We start from the raw sequence: 9,050 nt of genomic DNA, 5'->3' as shown, positions 1-9,050 counted from the left end.
TGCATGTGGATATCCAGTTTTCTCAACATTTTGGAAGAGACTATTATTTTCCCCATTGTGTGTTCTTGGAACCCTTGTTGAAGATCAGTTGACCATAAATGTGTGGGTTTATTTCTGGGTTCTCTCTTCTGATTCATTAGTCGATATGTCCACTTTATGCCAGTCCCATACTATTTCAGTTACTATAGCTTTGTAATATAATTGACATCAGGAAGTGTGATGCCTCCAGCTTTTTTCTTTCCCCTCAAGATTGCTTTGTGTGTTAGTCTGTTTTTGTTGCCATTAAAGAATGCCTTTGACTGGGTAATTTATTTTTTATTTTTTGATTTTATTTATTTATTTTTTGAGATGGAGTATTGCTCTGGTGTCCCGGCTGGAATGCACTGGTGCCATCTCAGCTCACTGCAAGCTCCACCCAGGTTCACACCATTCTCCTGCCTCAGCCTCCCAGGTAGCTGGGACTACAAGTGCCTGCCACCACACCCAGCTAATTTTTAGTAGAGATGGGGTTTCGCCGTGTTAGCCAGGATGGTCTCGATCTCCTGACCTCGTGATCTGCCCGCCTTGGCCTCCCAGAGTGCTGGGATTACAGGATTGAGCCACCGCACCTGGCTGAGACTGGGTAATTTATAAAGAAAGAAGTTTAATTGGCTCACAGTTCTGCAGGCTGTAGCGGAAGCATAGCAGCATCTGCTGCTGGTGGAGGCCTCAGGAATCCTACAATCATGGTAGAAGGCAAAGTGGGAGCCAGGATATCACATGGCGAGAGTGGGAGTAAGAGAGAAGGGAGCAAGGGGACTGCAGATGTCATACTCTTTTATTATTTTATATTTTTTCCACAATAATGTTGATTTATTATTACTTTATGGACCAGATCTGTGTAAACACACAACCTATGTTCTATGCTCTCCAGAAAAGGGCAAGCATCATTAGGATCGTATAAAACTTGTACAGTCAAACTACAGACAATTTCATGATCAACTGTACCACTGGAAACACATAGGACATATGAGTTGGTGATATAACTGAGGTCACTAGAGCCAGGTGAGATAATCTACATAAGTTCCTCCATATAATTAAATTTTGAGGGAGATTTGCTGGGATTGAAGATAAACAGAAACTGAGGAAGAAGTTTGGGCAATTACCTGGTCCAGCCCCCAACAAATGCAAATAAAGACCTGGCTGTCAAGGAAAATCCATACATCAGTTCTCTCTTAGATGTCAAAATCAGAATCTCCAAATGCACTGATTTAATGAAACAGATTTTATCAACCTAATGATCAATATGTTCTCATGTATTCATAAAGTTGCCTTTAAGTCCTTTTTAACTTCTGTGGTACTCTGAAGATGCAAGAAGCTAATTAGTATCATTTCCATAAAATCTAATACACAAGATAGGAGGCTTGTATCGCGAGTGACAGTCAGTATTGTGCCACCTAATGGCCAAAAATAACCCAAATCATTGAACCTTTTACCACATATCCTATTTTGATCCTGATAATCATTTTTAAAAATTGAAATCAACTTTATTTAAGAATTTCCAACATTGACAACTCTTATAAAAAGCATCCAAGCACAGGACACAGAACTGTAGCAAACAGCATTCTTATGGGTAGCTAACAGACATTAGAACTTCCACCCTTCTTTGAGACAGCTGAGCTCACTGTGAACTCTGCTTCCAAGTACTTCAAAGCACACCACAAGCTCGATTTATATTCTCAACCCATCAGCTTCAGTTCACATTACCACACTTATATATCAGTAACAGAAGAGAACACACACCATACAGCATTCATAGCAGTTGACAAAAGGGTAGGAAAATACAGGTATCGTTTCACTTAACACACGCAACTAACGTGGATTGCCTAAGAACAAAGCTCATTGAAAGTCTTCCAACACATGTGGATGTCCTTTGAATGCAAAAGACTTTCATATATTATTATTGCTGTCTGTATACTGTCACCAAAATTACAGGATTGAGAGACACATCTCACCAAGTTAAAAAAATATTCATGATGCCTCATCAACTCTCTATCTGCACTCTCTCCTTCTCTCGCTCGTTCTAGCCTTCCGTGCCTTGGCAGCACCACCAATCCCACACAAAGTTTCAAAAGTTCAGACAGCCTTCTGGTTCCGTATCACAGCCTTGTGTTCGTGATGTTGATATGACTCCATGAAATAAAGAGTAGTGAATCAAAATGGGAACACCCACTGTCAAAGACAGCCTGTGAAGTGTGATGATGAATTCTTGAATGAGACAGCATGTAGATGGAAGTATTTCTATGGCAGGATATTTACAGTACTACTTTCAATGAAATGCTTCTGTAAACATTTGAAATGAGATGCACTGCAGAGATTAAATGAAGGCTTCATATTGTACTTTTATATATGAGGTAGAGGGGGACAAGTGTTAAAAAAACAAAAGAATCAAACACTGTGACACCATGATCTCCCAAAAGGGGATTTTATTAAGGAAAAAAATCATATGGTGGGATTCAAATTAAGACAAGGAGAAAAGATTGTAGTTCTAATCAATGATTTCCATTCTGAGCACTCAAAGAATTCACTTGATAAGTCCAGGGATAAAACATTACAGATATCAATTGTAATGTATTGATTTTCCAACAGACAAACAGCCAGTCACTTTCAACTACTCAATATTTCAACTCTTTATTTATTCAACTCTTTATGTAACTCAACTCTTAATATATTTCAACTCTTTATGTAACAAAACTTATACAATTCCTTTATCTCTTCATCTTTTTCTAAAGAAAATTGTCAAAAATACTGCTGAATATGCGCCACACCGAACAAACCAGTTTTGAAAATTTTTGTATTTTACCATATACTTACCACGAGTTTAGAAAAATTTGAATTCCCACTATTCCGTACTATAACCAACTATAACTCAATGTCTACATTTCCCAGCCAGAAGATTTAGAATCCATGCTTGAGCCAAAGCCTCCATTAAAACCATTGCCTGATCCTGCATTTGATGCTGATTCCCAACCAATTGCTGCACCAGAGTTCGAACCACTGTAAGAGTTATTTCTAGACCCAAAGACCTGGTTTGGCTCCCTCTGCATGTTGCCTTTACTTTGGTTATGACTTGGTGGGCCTGACTGGTTCTGCTGGCTGGCTAACATGCTCATTGTACCCCAACTGCTCTGTAGCCATCATGACTGGATTAATGCTGAGCACACCAAAGTTCATCTACCACCTATGTTAGTATCTTGGTTGTTTTCCAAGCCAGATGCACCCCTCTACTATTAACAAATCCACTCATATTCCCAAATCTTCCACTTCTTTCTATTGCTATTGTATGATTAGGCTTGGCATTGGATATGTATATGCTGAGTCCTTTAATGATCAAGTCCTCTCTACAAGGAGATTGGGCAATCTGATCATCTGCAAATGTAACAAAGGCAAAGGCCCTGAATGGCTTGGGGATGAAGACATCTACCACTTCTTTGTACTGACAGAAAAACTGCCATAGCTCATCTGCAGTCATGTCCTCTGTACAGCACCCCACAAACACTTTTCTGCTTCTCAAAGGCTCATCTGGGGTTTGCTTAGAGTTGGGAAATTTAGTCATACCATCATCCATCTATCATATGTCACTGTGGCATTACTTTCACGTGTGTTTCATACTCCGTAAAAAGAATAAAGCCAAACCCCTTTGACCAGTTTTAATGTCTATCTTTACCTGGACTTCTCCAAAGGTACTAAAATATTCTTTCAGATTCTGTTTCCATAGGAGGAAAAACAAACTCAGAGCACAAACTCACTAATTACCAGTACTATTAAGCAAGATATTTTCTGGACTGCTCTTCACTTTCACTGCTGTCTCACCCATTTTTTTTTTGTTATCTTTGGGACAGTTGACAACATATACCAGATTTCCACTGTCAGCATCAGGGGCATGCAGAATTCCTTCTACCAGCAGGATACCTTTCATACATTGAGACACTGGATTCTTGTGGTGGAGCTCACGTGCCCCTGGAAACTGGGCTGTAACTGTGGACAGCAGCACTACCCCATTGTATTCTGATGATATTTCCATGAGCTCCTTATTCTCGTCTTCACTTACCCAAGTGTATTCAAACATCTTTTACTTCTCCACTTAGGCCACTGCTAGAAAGCCCAACAGGGACACTGAAGCAGTGAGGGATCCAAGCACAGCTTAGTTTATTCTCCTTGATAATCATTTTTATTGTTCTTCCTGGGACTCATTCAAGACTTTCTAGAATTCATATTAACTCATGGCCAAACATGAAAATAAGTTGTAACAAGGCAGTACATAATGTAGAACATTTGGAGGAGCTGTCTCTTGGTTCTTGCCAGCCATGCTCCTTTGGATGTTTAGCTTGTCAGCAGTGATCATCATGGCCAACTACTTGATCTGTATCATCATCCCACATAAGCAATTGTTATGTCTTCAGTGATGACCTGAGAGGAAAATACACTCCAATGGCAAGGTAAATGCCCTTTCTGCAGGAGGGACAAGTAAGAAAGATTCAGGATGCTGCAATTCAGGAGGCTGAGTTCTGACCCTTAGCCCCTAAACCCACTGTCCTCATATGAGAAGCCATGCTGAAATTTAGACAGCAGCACATCACAGACCTGTGCAGGCACTGAGCTGGCAGGGCATTGCTCATTGATGGTAGATGCAGTGTTTACAGAAGTGTGTAATGTGAAGTGCTAGTGCACAAGAAGGGCCTGTGGTTAAATGTGTTTGAGAAACACTGCATAATATATCCATTGGCCACACTTCGAAACAACCAGATCTTGCACAAACTCAGAGCACAAACTTACTAATTACCATGAGGATGGCACCAAACCATTCAAGAGGGATCAGTCGTCATGACACAAACATCTCCCATCAGGCTCCACCTCCAGCATTGGGGATTGCATTTCAACATGAGATTTGGAGGGAACAAATGTCCAAACCATGGCACTTTGGCTATTTGGGATACATATAAATTTAAGGATTTTTTTTTTCTATTTCTGCCCTTGGGATTTTGATATGGATTGTACTAAATCTGTAGATAGCTTAGGTAATGTGTACATTTTTAACAATATTAAGTCTTTTCATCTATGAACATGAGATATCTTTCTGTTTGTGTCTTTTAAAACTTCATCAAGGTTTTATAATTTTCAGTGTACAGGTCTTTTACCTGCTTAAGTTAATTATTAGATATTTCATTTTGTTGCTAATGTAAATGAGATTGTTTTCTTAATTTTCTTTTTGGCTACTTCATTGTTGGTGTATGGAAATGCCACTAATTTTTGTATGTTGATTTTGTACCCTGCAACTTTACTGAATATGCTTACTGGTTGTTCCAACAGTGTTTTTTTTTTTTTTTTTCCGGTGTAGAGTGTTTAGAATTTTCTATGTTTATGATCATGTCATCTTTAAACAGAGATAATTTTATTTCTTCCTTTCTGATTTGTATACCTTTTTATTTCATTTTCTTGCCTGATTGCTCCAGCCAGGACTTCCAATACTATGTTGAATAGCAGTGGCAAGATTGGGCATCCTTATCTTGCTCTGGATCTTAGAGGAAAAGCTTTGTTTTCCTCAGTGATTATGACTTTAACTGTAGGTTCTTCATATGTAGTTTTTATTATGTTAAGGAAAGCGCCTTCTATACCTATTTGGTTGAGAGTGTTTACCATGAAAAGATGTTGAATTTTGTCAAATGCTTTTTGTGTATCTATGAGGTGATTATGTGGTTTGTCTTTCATTTTGTAAACATGGTGTGTCACATTGGTTGAATTTCATGTTAAACCAGCTTTGCATCCCAGGAATAGATCCCACTTCATTTTAGTGTGTGATCCTTTTAATGTGCTGTTAAATTCAGTTTGCTAGCAGGTTATTAAATATTTTTACATGTATATTCACCAGGGATAGTGGCCTGCAGTTTTGTTTTCTTGTGTTGTTGTTGTTGTTTTTTCTGGCTTTGGAATCAGGGTGATGTTGTCCTTATAAAATGAGTTTGGGAGTGTTCCATCTTCTATTTTTGGAATAGTTTAAGAATGGTTAGTATTAGCTTTTTAAAAATGTTTGATAGGAGGTGGAGCAAGATGGCCGAATAGGAACAGTTCCGGTCTCCAGCTCCCAGCGCAAGCGACACAGAAGACGGGTGATTTCTGCATTTTCAGCAGAGGTACCGGGTTCATCTCACTAAGGAGTGCTGGACAATCGGTGCTGGTCAGCTGCTGCAGCCTGACCAGTGAGAGCTGAAGCAGGGCAAGGCATTGACTCACCTGGGAAGTGCAAGGGGGAAGGGAATCCCTTTTCCTAGGCAGGGGAACTGAGACACACAACACCTGGAAAATCGGGTAACTCCCACCCCAATACTGCCCTTTACCAAGGGTCTTACCAAACGGCACACCAGGAGATTATATCCCACACCTGGCCGGGAGGGTCCCACGCCCACGGAGCCTCCCTCATTGCTAGCACAGCAGTCTGCCATCTAACTGCAAGGCAGCAGCGAGGCTGGGTGAGGAGCACCCACCATTGCTGAGGCTTAAGTAGGTAAACAAAACCACTGGGAAGCTCGAACTGGGTGGAGCCCACAGCAGCTCAAGGAGGCCTGCCTGTCTCTGTAGACTCCACCTCTGGGGACAGGGCACAGCTAAACAACAACAAAAGCAGCAGAAACCTCTGCAGACGCAAACGACTCTGTCTGACAGCTTTGAAGAGAGCAGTGGATCTCCCAACATGGAGGTTGAGATCTGAGAACGGACAGACTGCCTGCTCAAATGGGTCCCTGACCCCTGAGTAGCCTAACTGGGAGACATCCCCCACTAGGTGCAGACTGAAACCCCACACCTCACATGGCGGGGTACACCCTGAGATGAAGCTTCCAAAGCAAGAATCAGACAGGTACACTCGCTGTTCAGCAATATTCTATCTTCTGCAGCCTCTGCTGCTGATACCCAGGCAAACAGGGTCTGGAGTGGACCTCAAGCAATCTCCAACAGACCTACAGCTGAGGGTCCTGACTGTTAGAAGGAAAACTAACAAACAGGAAGGACACCCACACCAAAACCCCATCAGTACGTCACCATCATCAAAGACCAAAGGCAGATAAAACCACAAAGATGGGGAAAAAGCAGGGCAGAAAAGCTGGAAATTCAAAAAATAAGAGCGCATCTCCCCCTCCAAAGGAACGCAACTCATCACCAGCAATGGATCAAAGCTGGACAGAGAATGACTTTGACGAGATGAGAGAAGAAGGCTTCAGTCCATCAAACTTCTCAGAGCTCAAGGAGGAATTATGTACCCAGCGCAAAGAAAGTAAAAGTCTTGAAAAAAGAATGGTAGAATGAATAACTAGAATAATCAATGCAGAGAAGGCCGTAAACAAACTGACAGAGATAAAAACCATGACACGAGAAATATGTGACAAATGCACAAGCTTCAGTAACCAACTCGATCAACTGGAAGAAAGAGTATCAGTGATTGAGGATCAAATGAATGAAATGAAGCGAGAAGAGAAGTCTAAAGAGAAAAGGAAAAAGAAATGAACAAAGCCTTCAAGAAGTATGGGATTATGTGAAAAGACCAAATCTATGTCTGATTGGGGTGTCCGAAAGTGAGGGGGAAAATGGAACCAAGTTGGAAAACACTCTTCAGGATATCATCCAGGAGAACTTCCCCAACCTAGTAAGGCAGGCCAACATTCAATTCAGGAAATACAGAGAACACCACAAAGATACTCCTCGAGAAGAGCAACTCCAAGACACATAATTGTCAGATTCACCAAAGTTGAAATGAAGGAAAAACTGTTAAGGGCAGCCAGAGAGAAAGGTCGGGTTACCCACAAAGGGAAGCCCATCAGACTAACAGCAGATCTCTCGGCAGAAACTCTACAAGCCAGAAGAGAGTGGGGGCCAATATTCAACATTCTTAAAGAAAAGAATTTTCAACCCAGAATTTCATATCCAGCCAAACTAAGTTTCATAAGTGAAGGAGAAATAAAATCCTTTACAGACAAGCAAATGCTTAGAGATTTTGTCACCACCAGGCCTGCCCTACAAGAGACCCTGAAGGAAGCACTAAACATGGAAAGGAACAACCGGTACCAGCCATTGCAAAAACATGCCAAAATGTAAAGACCATCGATGCTAGGAAGAAACTGCATCAACTAACGAGCAAAATAACCAGCTAATATCATAATGACAGGATCCGGTTCACACATAACAATATTAACCTTAAATATAAATGGACTAAATGGTCCAATTAAAAGACACAGACTGGCAAATTGGATAAAGAGTCAAGACCCATCAGTCTGCTGTATTCAGGAGACCCATCTCACATGCAGAGACACACATAGGCTCAAAATAAAGGGATGGAGGAAGATCTACCAAGCAAATGGAGAACAAAAAACAGCAGGGGTTGCAATACTAGTCTCTGATAAAACAGACTTTAAACCATCAAAGATCAAGAGAGACAAAGAAGGCCATTACATAATGGTAAAGGGATCAATTCAACAGGAAGAGCTAACTATCCTAAATATATATCCTAAATATATGTGCACCCAATACAGGAGCACCCAGATTCATAAAGCAAGTCCTTAGAGACTTACAAAGAGACTTAGACTCCCATACAATAATAATGGCAGACTTCAACACCCCACTGTCAACATTAGACAGATCAACGAGACAGAAAGTGAACAAGGATATCCAGGAATTGAACTCAACTCTGCACCAAGCGGACCTAATAGACATCTACAGAACTCTCCACCCCAAATCAACAGAATATACATTCTTCTCAGCACCACATCACACTTATTCCAAAATTGACCACATAATTGGAAGTAAAGCACTCCTCAGCAAATGTACAAGAACAGAAATTATAACAAACTGTCTCTCAGACCACAGTGCAATCAAACTAGAACTCAGGACCAAGAAACTCAATCAAAACCGCTCAACTACATGGAAACTGAACAACCTGCTCCTGAATGACTACTGGGTACATAATGAAATGAAGGCAGAAATAAAGATGTTCTTTGAAACCAATGAGAACAAAGATACAACAT

At 40.7% G+C, this 9,050-nt stretch overlaps 1 pseudogene; it reads right to left on the bottom strand.

Moving 5' to 3' along the window:
* Positions 1-656: 656 nt before the first annotated feature.
* LOC110740528 lies at positions 657-5,259 on the bottom strand (annotated as a pseudogene).
* Between the last annotated feature and the right edge of the window lie 3,791 nt (positions 5,260-9,050).

The sequence above is a fragment of the Papio anubis genome, chromosome 16 (genome assembly GCF_008728515.1).
Source record: "Papio anubis isolate 15944 chromosome 16, Panubis1.0, whole genome shotgun sequence".
NCBI lineage: Eukaryota > Metazoa > Chordata > Mammalia > Primates > Cercopithecidae > Papio > Papio anubis.
Note: the sequence above shows the minus strand (reverse complement) of the source record. Positions and strands in the feature narration are given on the sequence as shown.